This window comes from Mytilus californianus, unplaced genomic scaffold (assembly GCF_021869535.1).
Source record: "Mytilus californianus isolate M0D057914Y unplaced genomic scaffold, xbMytCali1.0.p SCAF_7, whole genome shotgun sequence".
In the NCBI taxonomy this organism is placed as follows: domain Eukaryota; kingdom Metazoa; phylum Mollusca; class Bivalvia; order Mytilida; family Mytilidae; genus Mytilus; species Mytilus californianus.
In genome coordinates this window covers 4,394,492-4,407,549 of record NW_026262723.1, presented here as the reverse complement: position 1 = coordinate 4,407,549, position 13,058 = coordinate 4,394,492, and the positions used below count along the sequence as shown (strand labels likewise).

Below are 13,058 nucleotides of genomic sequence, written 5' to 3'. Positions count from 1 at the left end.
TAATTGTGGTCTTTGGCCTATAAGGGGTCTAAACCTTGACCAATTCTAATAAAACTTGGTATGATTTAAGCTTAGTGTATTATAAAACAGTTTACAAAGTTTCAAAGCCATATGATACCAATTATAAAAATTGTGGCATTTTTTATATCTGAACTTTGGGTGCTGAATTGTGGCGTTGAATTAGAATAATTTCAACTATCAAATTTGGGCTTCTAAAAACCAAAATATACCAAAACTTCCACTTTTTAATGTCTCTATGTATAAGTTATCACCTATTAAAAGCAACAGATAGCATACTTCATGTTTCAGACTTATAAAAAATGGCCAGAAGTAAATTTCATATGGGCCTGTGCCAAAAAATAGAGGTTTTCAAATGAAGTGAGGCCTTATATGAAATGTAATATTTTTCACTTACCACAATTTTCTGAAGTTGCTAAGTTATAAAAAAACCTTTTACATGTTATAAATGTACTCTTAATGGAAATATAAGTTTCAAATAGCATAACACATGTGAATAAAATGGTCTTCAGCAATGTCAAGCTTAAAAAAACAGGTTGTCAATTTAGGTCGTTCCCCACATTTGCATATTAAAAAGCATATAAATGATATGGGAGATGAAGATATGCTTCTTTTTGCTCAAATCTTTGCTCAGATATGATAAAACATGGAGCCTGGATGTAACAAGACTGTCACTTTCAACTATATATGTAGACAGTATGATCTAATGCAAAGTTATTTACTTTACTTTTTAAAACCGGCATGAAATTTTAGCCTAAAAAGGCCAATATTTTAACCACTAGCTATCAAACAAAAGAAAATAAAGGTAGTCTGTGAAACAGACAAGGTCAAACAACCAGTAATAAGTGCTTTTGATACAGTTTCAGTGAAATCTGCTAAAAGGAATTCAACTTGTATGTGCATAGAACCTCATTTTTCACTTGCTTCATACTGACCGTTAGACTAGGACCATTAAAGCAGCACATTTTGCACTCTTATTCTGATTTTATCTACTTTTTTTGTATGTTTAGTGTTCAAAAATGAGTTAAACATCTACATTAGATACCACAAAGACAAGTAGAAAATCAGAAAAACCTGTGAGAGAGAAAGTAAGCATGCTACTTTTGTAAAAATATTGAAACAACTGAAAAAGTTCAATTTTGGGCATGTAGGCTGAAATGTCACTTTTTTACAAAATTTCTATCAAATAAAAGTGGAAATCATTTATTCTCATGTAGTTTGACAAATTAATACCAATAGATCATCCAGGGAAGTTGTCAAAGTACAAATTCAATATTTCCTGAATTTCACCTCTTAGGCCACAGACCACAATTAAATTCTCTATTAGTTCTTTATAAAAAAAAAATGCAAGTTAAGCACTGTTCACGCTAGGAATTATATTCGTAGGGTGACGGTGTTTGACAGTCTGATGGAGACAGCATCAAGGATTCAATAAGGCAAAGCTTTTGTTCTACTCAATCTTACTTAAAGTTTTCTTTATTATATTTAATAGATATATATATCCGAGATACGATAATGTAGTTTTCTTTTTTATATCAAACCTGATCATCTATGATATATATATGGAAGTTTTTAACAACCTTGACTGGCTATACAGCCCTGGTACGGTCGGTTCATCTATGATAACTAACTGGAAGTGTTTAACGACCTTGACTGGATGTACATCTCTCGCACGGTCGGCTCGGTGCCCGAAGGCGTTTGGTGAGCATTAAAATATTTTCTTAGGCCACAGACCACAATTAAATTCTCTATTAGTTCTTTATAACGTTTTGTTTCATTAAAAAAAATGCTCCGGTTTTTTTTGTCAAATATTTTGTGTGTGTAAAGTACAGTACTAGTCCAAACATATATCAAACATTCAGAAATATCGCTCCCCAGCATCTTACAAATTTAGCCAATACACATCCATACCCCTATGGACAAGTCAAGAGATGTTCCGAAAACTGTAAATATCACCTTTTTGCACCTGGCCTAATTACTCTTTCCATATCAAAATCAGTTAAAATACAACATCCAAAAGTTTATTTCACCTCTCTTCTTTCATTTCCATCCAAAAAAATCTAAGAAATGAGTGAGGAAGGGAAAGAAAAAAAATTAAGAAAAAATACACTCTAATTAAAAGGAACTATATTCGTGGACAACGAAAAGCGGGATCATTAATTGTGGTCTTTGGCCTATAAGGGGTCTAAACCTTGACCAATTCTAATAAAACTTGGTATGATTTAAGCTTAGTGTATTATGAAACAGTTTACAAAGTTTCAAAGCCATATGATACCAATTATAAAAATTGTGGCATTTTTTATATCTGAACTTTGGGTGCTGAATTGTGGCGTTGAATTAGAATAATTTCAACTATCAAATTTGGGCTTCTAAAAACCAAAATATACCAAAACTTCCACTTTTTAATGTCTCTATGTATAAGTTATCACCTATTAAAAGCAACAGATAGCATACTTCATGTTTCAGACTTATAAAAAATGGCCAGAAGTAAATTTCATATGGGCCTGTGCCAAAAAATAGAGGTTTTCAAATGAAGTGAGGCCTTATATGAAATGTAATATTTTTCACTTACCACAATTTTCTGAAGTTGCTAAGTTATAAAAAAACCTTTTACATGTTATAAATGTACTCTTAATGGAAATATAAGTTTCAAATAGCATAACACATGTGAATAAAATGGTCTTCAGCAATGTCAAGCTTAAAAAAACAGGTTGTCAATTTAGGTCGTTCCCCACATTTGCATATTAAAAAGCATATAAATGATATGGGAGATGAAGATATGCTTCTTTTTGCTCAAATCTTTGCTCAGATATGATAAAACATGGAGCCTGGATGTATCAAGACTGTCACTTTCAACTATATATGTAGACAGTATGATCTAATGCAAAGTTATTTACTTTACTTTTTAAAACCGGCATGAAATTTTAGCCTAAAAAGGCCAATATTTTAACCACTAGCTATCAAACAAAAGAAAATAAAGGTAGTCTGTGAAACAGACAAGGTCAAACAACCAGTAATAAGTGCTTTTGATACAGTTTCAGTGAAATCTGCTAAAAGGAATTCAACTTGTATGTGCATAGAACCTCATTTTTCACTTGCTTCATACTGACCGTTAGACTAGGACCATTAAAGCAGCACATTTTGCACTCTTATTCTGATTTTATCTACTTTTTTTGTATGTTTAGTGTTCAAAAATGAGTTAAACATCTACATTAGATACCACAAAGACAAGTAGAAAATCAGAAAAACCTGTGAGAGAGAAAGTAAGCATGCTACTTTTGTAAAAATATTGAAACAACTGAAAAAGTTCAATTTTGGGCATGTAGGCTGAAATGTCACTTTTTTACAAAATTTCTATCAAATAAAAGTGGAAATCATTTATTCTCATGTAGTTTGACAAATTAATACCAATAGATCATCCAGGGAAGTTGTCAAAGTACAAATTCAATATTTCCTGAATTTCACCTCTTAGGCCACAGACCACAATTAAATTCTCTATTAGTTCTTTATAAAAAAAAAATGCAAGTTAAGCACTGTTCACGCTAGGAATTATATTCGTAGGGTGACGGTGTTTGACAGTCTGATGGAGACAGCATCAAGGATTCAATAAGGCAAAGCTTTTGTTCTACTCAATCTTACTTAAAGTTTTCTTTATTATATTTAATAGATATATATATCCGAGATACGATAATGTAGTTTTCTTTTTTATATCAAACCTGATCATCTATGATATATATATGGAAGTTTTTAACAACCTTGACTGGCTATACAGCCCTGGTACGGTCGGTTCATCTATGATAACTAACTGGAAGTGTTTAACGACCTTGACTGGATGTACATCTCTCGCACGGTCGGCTCGGTGCCCGAAGGCGTTTGGTGAGCATTAAAATATTTTCTTAGGCCACAGACCACAATTAAATTCTCTATTAGTTCTTTATAACGTTTTGTTTCATTAAAAAAAATGCTCCGGTTTTTTTTGTCAAATATTTTGTGTGTGTAAAGTACAGTACTAGTCCAAACATATATCAAACATTCAGAAATATCGCTCCCCAGCATCTTACAAATTTAGCCAATACACATCCATACCCCTATGGACAAGTCAAGAGATGTTCCGAAAACTGTAAATATCACCTTTTTGCACCTGGCCTAATTACTCTTTCCATATCAAAATCAGTTAAAATACAACATCCAAAAGTTTATTTCACCTCTCTTCTTTCATTTCCATCCAAAAAAATCTAAGAAATGAGTGAGGAAGGGAAAGAAAAAAAATTAAGAAAAAATACACTCTAATTAAAAGGAACTATATTCGTGGACAACGAAAAGCGGGATCATTAATTGTGGTCTTTGGCCTATAAGGGGTCTAAACCTTGACCAATTCTAATAAAACTTGGTATGATTTAAGCTTAGTGTATTATGAAACAGTTTACAAAGTTTCAAAGCCATATGATACCAATTATAAAAATTGTGGCATTTTTTATATCTGAACTTTGGGTGCTGAATTGTGGCGTTGAATTAGAATAATTTCAACTATCAAATTTGGGCTTCTAAAAACCAAAATATACCAAAACTTCCACTTTTTAATGTCTCTATGTATAAGTTATCACCTATTAAAAGCAACAGATAGCATACTTCATGTTTCAGACTTATAAAAAATGGCCAGAAGTAAATTTCATATGGGCCTGTGCCAAAAAATAGAGGTTTTCAAATGAAGTGAGGCCTTATATGAAATGTAATATTTTTCACTTACCACAATTTTCTGAAGTTGCTAAGTTATAAAAAAACCTTTTACATGTTATAAATGTACTCTTAATGGAAATATAAGTTTCAAATAGCATAACACATGTGAATAAAATGGTCTTCAGCAATGTCAAGCTTAAAAAAACAGGTTGTCAATTTAGGTCGTTCCCCACATTTGCATATTAAAAAGCATATAAATGATATGGGAGATGAAGATATGCTTCTTTTTGCTCAAATCTTTGCTCAGATATGATAAAACATGGAGCCTGGATGTAACAAGACTGTCACTTTCAACTATATATGTAGACAGTATGATCTAATGCAAAGTTATTTACTTTACTTTTTAAAACCGGCATGAAATTTTAGCCTAAAAAGGCCAATATTTTAACCACTAGCTATCAAACAAAAGAAAATAAAGGTAGTCTGTGAAACAGACAAGGTCAAACAACCAGTAATAAGTGCTTTTGATACAGTTTCAGTGAAATCTGCTAAAAGGAATTCAACTTGTATGTGCATAGAACCTCATTTTTCACTTGCTTCATACTGACCGTTAGACTAGGACCATTAAAGCAGCACATTTTGCACTCTTATTCTGATTTTATCTACTTTTTTTGTATGTTTAGTGTTCAAAAATGAGTTAAACATCTACATTAGATACCACAAAGACAAGTAGAAAATCAGAAAAACCTGTGAGAGAGAAAGTAAGCATGCTACTTTTGTAAAAATATTGAAACAACTGAAAAAGTTCAATTTTGGGCATGTAGGCTGAAATGTCACTTTTTTACAAAATTTCTATCAAATAAAAGTGGAAATCATTTATTCTCATGTAGTTTGACAAATTAATACCAATAGATCATCCAGGGAAGTTGTCAAAGTACAAATTCAATATTTCCTGAATTTCACCTCTTAGGCCACAGACCACAATTAAATTCTCTATTAGTTCTTTATAAAAAAAAAATGCAAGTTAAGCACTGTTCACGCTAGGAATTATATTCGTAGGGTGACGGTGTTTGACAGTCTGATGGAGACAGCATCAAGGATTCAATAAGGCAAAGCTTTTGTTCTACTCAATCTTACTTAAAGTTTTCTTTATTATATTTAATAGATATATATATCCGAGATACGATAATGTAGTTTTCTTTTTTATATCAAACCTGATCATCTATGATATATATATGGAAGTTTTTAACAACCTTGACTGGCTATACAGCCCTGGTACGGTCGGTTCATCTATGATAACTAACTGGAAGTGTTTAACGACCTTGACTGGATGTACATCTCTCGCACGGTCGGCTCGGTGCCCGAAGGCGTTTGGTGAGCATTAAAATATTTTCTTAGGCCACAGACCACAATTAAATTCTCTATTAGTTCTTTATAACGTTTTGTTTCATTAAAAAAAATGCTCCGGTTTTTTTTGTCAAATATTTTGTGTGTGTAAAGTACAGTACTAGTCCAAACATATATCAAACATTCAGAAATATCGCTCCCCAGCATCTTACAAATTTAGCCAATACACATCCATACCCCTATGGACAAGTCAAGAGATGTTCCGAAAACTGTAAATATCACCTTTTTGCACCTGGCCTAATTACTCTTTCCATATCAAAATCAGTTAAAATACAACATCCAAAAGTTTATTTCACCTCTCTTCTTTCATTTCCATCCAAAAAAATCTAAGAAATGAGTGAGGAAGGGAAAGAAAAAAAATTAAGAAAAAATACACTCTAATTAAAAGGAACTATATTCGTGGACAACGAAAAGCGGGATCATTAATTGTGGTCTTTGGCCTATTAGGGGTCTAAACCTTGACCAATTCTAATAAAACTTGGTATGATTTAAGCTTAGTGTATTATGAAACAGTTTACAAAGTTTCAAAGCCATATGATACCAATTATAAAAATTGTGGCATTTTTTATATCTGAACTTTGGGTGCTGAATTGTGGCGTTGAATTAGAATAATTTCAACTATCAAATTTGGGCTTCTAAAAACCAAAATATACCAAAACTTCCACTTTTTAATGTCTCTATGTATAAGTTATCACCTATTAAAAGCAACAGATAGCATACTTCATGTTTCAGACTTATAAAAAATGGCCAGAAGTAAATTTCATATGGGCCTGTGCCAAAAAATAGAGGTTTTCAAATGAAGTGAGGCCTTATATGAAATGTAATATTTTTCACTTACCACAATTTTCTGAAGTTGCTAAGTTATAAAAAAACCTTTTACATGTTATAAATGTACTCTTAATGGAAATATAAGTTTCAAATAGCATAACACATGTGAATAAAATGGTCTTCAGCAATGTCAAGCTTAAAAAAACAGGTTGTCAATTTAGGTCGTTCCCCACATTTGCATATTAAAAAGCATATAAATGATATGGGAGATGAAGATATGCTTCTTTTTGCTCAAATCTTTGCTCAGATATGATAAAACATGGAGCCTGGATGTAACAAGACTGTCACTTTCAACTATATATGTAGACAGTATGATCTAATGCAAAGTTATTTACTTTACTTTTTAAAACCGGCATGAAATTTTAGCCTAAAAAGGCCAATATTTTAACCACTAGCTATCAAACAAAAGAAAATAAAGGTAGTCTGTGAAACAGACAAGGTCAAACAACCAGTAATAAGTGCTTTTGATACAGTTTCAGTGAAATCTGCTAAAAGGAATTCAACTTGTATGTGCATAGAACCTCATTTTTCACTTGCTTCATACTGACCGTTAGACTAGGACCATTAAAGCAGCACATTTTGCACTCTTATTCTGATTTTATCTACTTTTTTTGTATGTTTAGTGTTCAAAAATGAGTTAAACATCTACATTAGATACCACAAAGACAAGTAGAAAATCAGAAAAACCTGTGAGAGAGAAAGTAAGCATGCTACTTTTGTAAAAATATTGAAACAACTGAAAAAGTTCAATTTTGGGCATGTAGGCTGAAATGTCACTTTTTTACAAAATTTCTATCAAATAAAAGTGGAAATCATTTATTCTCATGTAGTTTGACAAATTAATACCAATAGATCATCCAGGGAAGTTGTCAAAGTACAAATTCAATATTTCCTGAATTTCACCTCTTAGGCCACAGACCACAATTAAATTCTCTATTAGTTCTTTATAAAAAAAAAATGCAAGTTAAGCACTGTTCACGCTAGGAATTATATTCGTAGGGTGACGGTGTTTGACAGTCTGATGGAGACAGCATCAAGGATTCAATAAGGCAAAGCTTTTGTTCTACTCAATCTTACTTAAAGTTTTCTTTATTATATTTAATAGATATATATATCCGAGATACGATAATGTAGTTTTCTTTTTTATATCAAACCTGATCATCTATGATATATATATGGAAGTTTTTAACAACCTTGACTGGCTATACAGCCCTGGTACGGTCGGTTCATCTATGATAACTAACTGGAAGTGTTTAACGACCTTGACTGGATGTACATCTCTCGCACGGTCGGCTCGGTGCCCGAAGGCGTTTGGTGAGCATTAAAATATTTTCTTAGGCCACAGACCACAATTAAATTCTCTATTAGTTCTTTATAACGTTTTGTTTCATTAAAAAAAATGCTCCGGTTTTTTTTGTCAAATATTTTGTGTGTGTAAAGTACAGTACTAGTCCAAACATATATCAAACATTCAGAAATATCGCTCCCCAGCATCTTACAAATTTAGCCAATACACATCCATACCCCTATGGACAAGTCAAGAGATGTTCCGAAAACTGTAAATATCACCTTTTTGCACCTGGCCTAATTACTCTTTCCATATCAAAATCAGTTAAAATACAACATCCAAAAGTTTATTTCACCTCTCTTCTTTCATTTCCATCCAAAAAAATCTAAGAAATGAGTGAGGAAGGGAAAGAAAAAAAATTAAGAAAAAATACACTCTAATTAAAAGGAACTATATTCGTGGACAACGAAAAGCGGGATCATTAATTGTGGTCTTTGGCCTATTAGGGGTCTAAACCTTGACCAATTCTAATAAAACTTGGTATGATTTAAGCTTAGTGTATTATGAAACAGTTTACAAAGTTTCAAAGCCATATGATACCAATTATAAAAATTGTGGCATTTTTATATCTGAACTTTGGGTGCTGAATTGTGGCGTTGAATTAGAATAATTTCAACTATCAAATTTGGGCTTCTAAAAACCAAAATATACCAAAACTTCCACTTTTTAATGTCTCTATGTATAAGTTATCACCTATTAAAAGCAACAGATAGCATACTTCATGTTTCAGACTTATAAAAAATGGCCAGAAGTAAATTTCATATGGGCCTGTGCCAAAAAATAGAGGTTTTCAAATGAAGTGAGGCCTTATATGAAATGTAATATTTTTCACTTACCACAATTTTCTGAAGTTGCTAAGTTATAAAAAAACCTTTTACATGTTATAAATGTACTCTTAATGGAAATATAAGTTTCAAATAGCATAACACATGTGAATAAAATGGTCTTCAGCAATGTCAAGCTTAAAAAAACAGGTTGTCAATTTAGGTCGTTCCCCACATTTGCATATTAAAAAGCATATAAATGATATGGGAGATGAAGATATGCTTCTTTTTGCTAAAATCTTTGCTCAGATATGATAAAACATGGAGCCTGGATGTAACAAGACTGTCACTTTCAACTATATATGTAGACAGTATGATCTAATGCAAAGTTATTTACTTTACTTTTTAAAACCGGCATGAAATTTTAGCCTAAAAAGGCCAATATTTTAACCACTAGCTATCAAACAAAAGAAAATAAAGGTAGTCTGTGAAACAGACAAGGTCAAACAACCAGTAATAAGTGCTTTTGATACAGTTTCAGTGAAATCTGCTAAAAGGAATTCAACTTGTATGTGCATAGAACCTCATTTTTCACTTGCTTCATACTGACCGTTAGACTAGGACCATTAAAGCAGCACATTTTGCACTCTTATTCTGATTTTATCTACTTTTTTTGTATGTTTAGTGTTCAAAAATGAGTTAAACATCTACATTAGATACCACAAAGACAAGTAGAAAATCAGAAAAACCTGTGAGAGAGAAAGTAAGCATGCTACTTTTGTAAAAATATTGAAACAACTGAAAAAGTTCAATTTTGGGCATGTAGGCTGAAATGTCACTTTTTTACAAAATTTCTATCAAATAAAAGTGGAAATAATTTATTCTCATGTAGTTTGACAAATTAATACCAATAGATCATCCAGGGAAGTTGTCAAAGTACAAATTCAATATTTCCTGAATTTCACCTCTTAGGCCACAGACCACAATTAAATTCTCTATTAGTTCTTTATAAAAAAAAAATGCAAGTTAAGCACTGTTCACGCTAGGAATTATATTCGTAGGGTGACGGTGTTTGACAGTCTGATGGAGACAGCATCAAGGATTCAATAAGGCAAAGCTTTTGTTCTACTCAATCTTACTTAAAGTTTTCTTTATTATATTTAATAGATATATATATCCGAGATACGATAATGTAGTTTTCTTTTTTATATCAAACCTGATCATCTATGATATATATATGGAAGTTTTTAACAACCTTGACTGGCTATACAGCCCTGGTACGGTCGGTTCATCTATGATAACTAACTGGAAGTGTTTAACGACCTTGACTGGATGTACATCTCTCGCACGGTCGGCTCGGTGCCCGAAGGCGTTTGGTGAGCATTAAAATATTTTCTTAGGCCACAGACCACAATTAAATTCTCTATTAGTTCTTTATAACGTTTTGTTTCATTAAAAAAAATGCTCCGGTTTTTTTTGTCAAATATTTTGTGTGTGTAAAGTACAGTACTAGTCCAAACATATATCAAACATTCAGAAATATCGCTCCCCAGCATCTTACAAATTTAGCCAATACACATCCATACCCCTATGGACAAGTCAAGAGATGTTCCGAAAACTGTAAATATCACCTTTTTGCACCTGGCCTAATTACTCTTTCCATATCAAAATCAGTTAAAATACAACATCCAAAAGTTTATTTCACCTCTCTTCTTTCATTTCCATCCAAAAAAATCTAAGAAATGAGTGAGGAAGGGAAAGAAAAAAAATTAAGAAAAAATACACTCTAATTAAAAGGAACTATATTCGTGGACAACGAAAAGCGGGATCATTAATTGTGGTCTTTGGCCTATTAGGGGTCTAAACCTTGACCAATTCTAATAAAACTTGGTATGATTTAAGCTTAGTGTATTATGAAACAGTTTACAAAGTTTCAAAGCCATATGATACCAATTATAAAAATTGTGGCATTTTTTATATCTGAACTTTGGGTGCTGAATTGTGGCGTTGAATTAGAATAATTTCAACTATCAAATTTGGGCTTCTAAAAACCAAAATATACCAAAACTTCCACTTTTTAATGTCTCTATGTATAAGTTATCACCTATTAAAAGCAACAGATAGCATACTTCATGTTTCAGACTTATAAAAAATGGCCAGAAGTAAATTTCATATGGGCCTGTGCCAAAAAATAGAGGTTTTCAAATGAAGTGAGGCCTTATATGAAATGTAATATTTTTCACTTACCACAATTTTCTGAAGTTGCTAAGTTATAAAAAAACCTTTTACATGTTATAAATGTACTCTTAATGGAAATATAAGTTTCAAATAGCATAACACATGTGAATAAAATGGTCTTCAGCAATGTCAAGCTTAAAAAAACAGGTTGTCAATTTAGGTCGTTCCCCACATTTGCATATTAAAAAGCATATAAATGATATGGGAGATGAAGATATGCTTCTTTTTGCTAAAATCTTTGCTCAGATATGATAAAACATGGAGCCTGGATGTAACAAGACTGTCACTTTCAACTATATATGTAGACAGTATGATCTAATGCAAAGTTATTTACTTTACTTTTTAAAACCGGCATGAAATTTTAGCCTAAAAAGGCCAATATTTTAACCACTAGCTATCAAACAAAAGAAAATAAAGGTAGTCTGTGAAACAGACAAGGTCAAACAACCAGTAATAAGTGCTTTTGATACAGTTTCAGTGAAATCTGCTAAAAGGAATTCAACTTGTATGTGCATAGAACCTCATTTTTCACTTGCTTCATACTGACCGTTAGACTAGGACCATTAAAGCAGCACATTTTGCACTCTTATTCTGATTTTATCTACTTTTTTTGTATGTTTAGTGTTCAAAAATGAGTTAAACATCTACATTAGATACCACAAAGACAAGTAGAAAATCAGAAAAACCTGTGAGAGAGAAAGTAAGCATGCTACTTTTGTAAAAATATTGAAACAACTGAAAAAGTTCAATTTTGGGCATGTAGGCTGAAATGTCACTTTTTTACAAAATTTCTATCAAATAAAAGTGGAAATCATTTATTCTCATGTAGTTTGACAAATTAATACCAATAGATCATCCAGGGAAGTTGTCAAAGTACAAATTCAATATTTCCTGAATTTCACCTCTTAGGCCACAGACCACAATTAAATTCTCTATTAGTTCTTTATAAAAAAAAAATGCAAGTTAAGCACTGTTCACGCTAGGAATTATATTCGTAGGGTGACGGTGTTTGACAGTCTGATGGAGACAGCATCAAGGATTCAATAAGGCAAAGCTTTTGTTCTACTCAATCTTACTTAAAGTTTTCTTTATTATATTTAATAGATATATATATCCGAGATACGATAATGTAGTTTTCTTTTTTATATCAAACCTGATCATCTATGATATATATATGGAAGTTTTTAACAACCTTGACTGGCTATACAGCCCTGGTACGGTCGGTTCATCTATGATAACTAACTGGAAGTGTTTAACGACCTTGACTGGATGTACATCTCTCGCACGGTCGGCTCGGTGCCCGAAGGCGTTTGGTGAGCATTAAAATATTTTCTTAGGCCACAGACCACAATTAAATTCTCTATTAGTTCTTTATAACGTTTTGTTTCATTAAAAAAAATGCTCCGGTTTTTTTTGTCAAATATTTTGTGTGTGTAAAGTACAGTACTAGTCCAAACATATATCAAACATTCAGAAATATCGCTCCCCAGCATCTTACAAATTTAGCCAATACACATCCATACCCCTATGGACAAGTCAAGAGATGTTCCGAAAACTGTAAATATCACCTTTTTGCATCTGGCCTAATTACTCTTTCCATATCAAAATCAGTTAAAATACAACATCCAAAAGTTTATTTCACCTCTCTTCTTTCATTTCCATCCAAAAAAATCTAAGAAATGAGTGAGGAAGGGAAAGAAAAAAAATTAAGAAAAAATACACTCTAATTAAAAGGAACTATATTCGTGGACAACGAAAAGCGGGATCATTAATTGTGG

General features: G+C 32.1%; 1 protein-coding gene across 1 annotated transcript in view; it reads right to left on the bottom strand.

Moving 5' to 3' along the window:
- The window catches only part of LOC127708164 (HHIP-like protein 2), a 132,901-nt gene that overhangs the window by 80,804 nt on the left and 39,039 nt on the right, over positions 1–13,058 (bottom strand). The gene's annotated exons all lie outside the window — the stretch shown is intronic.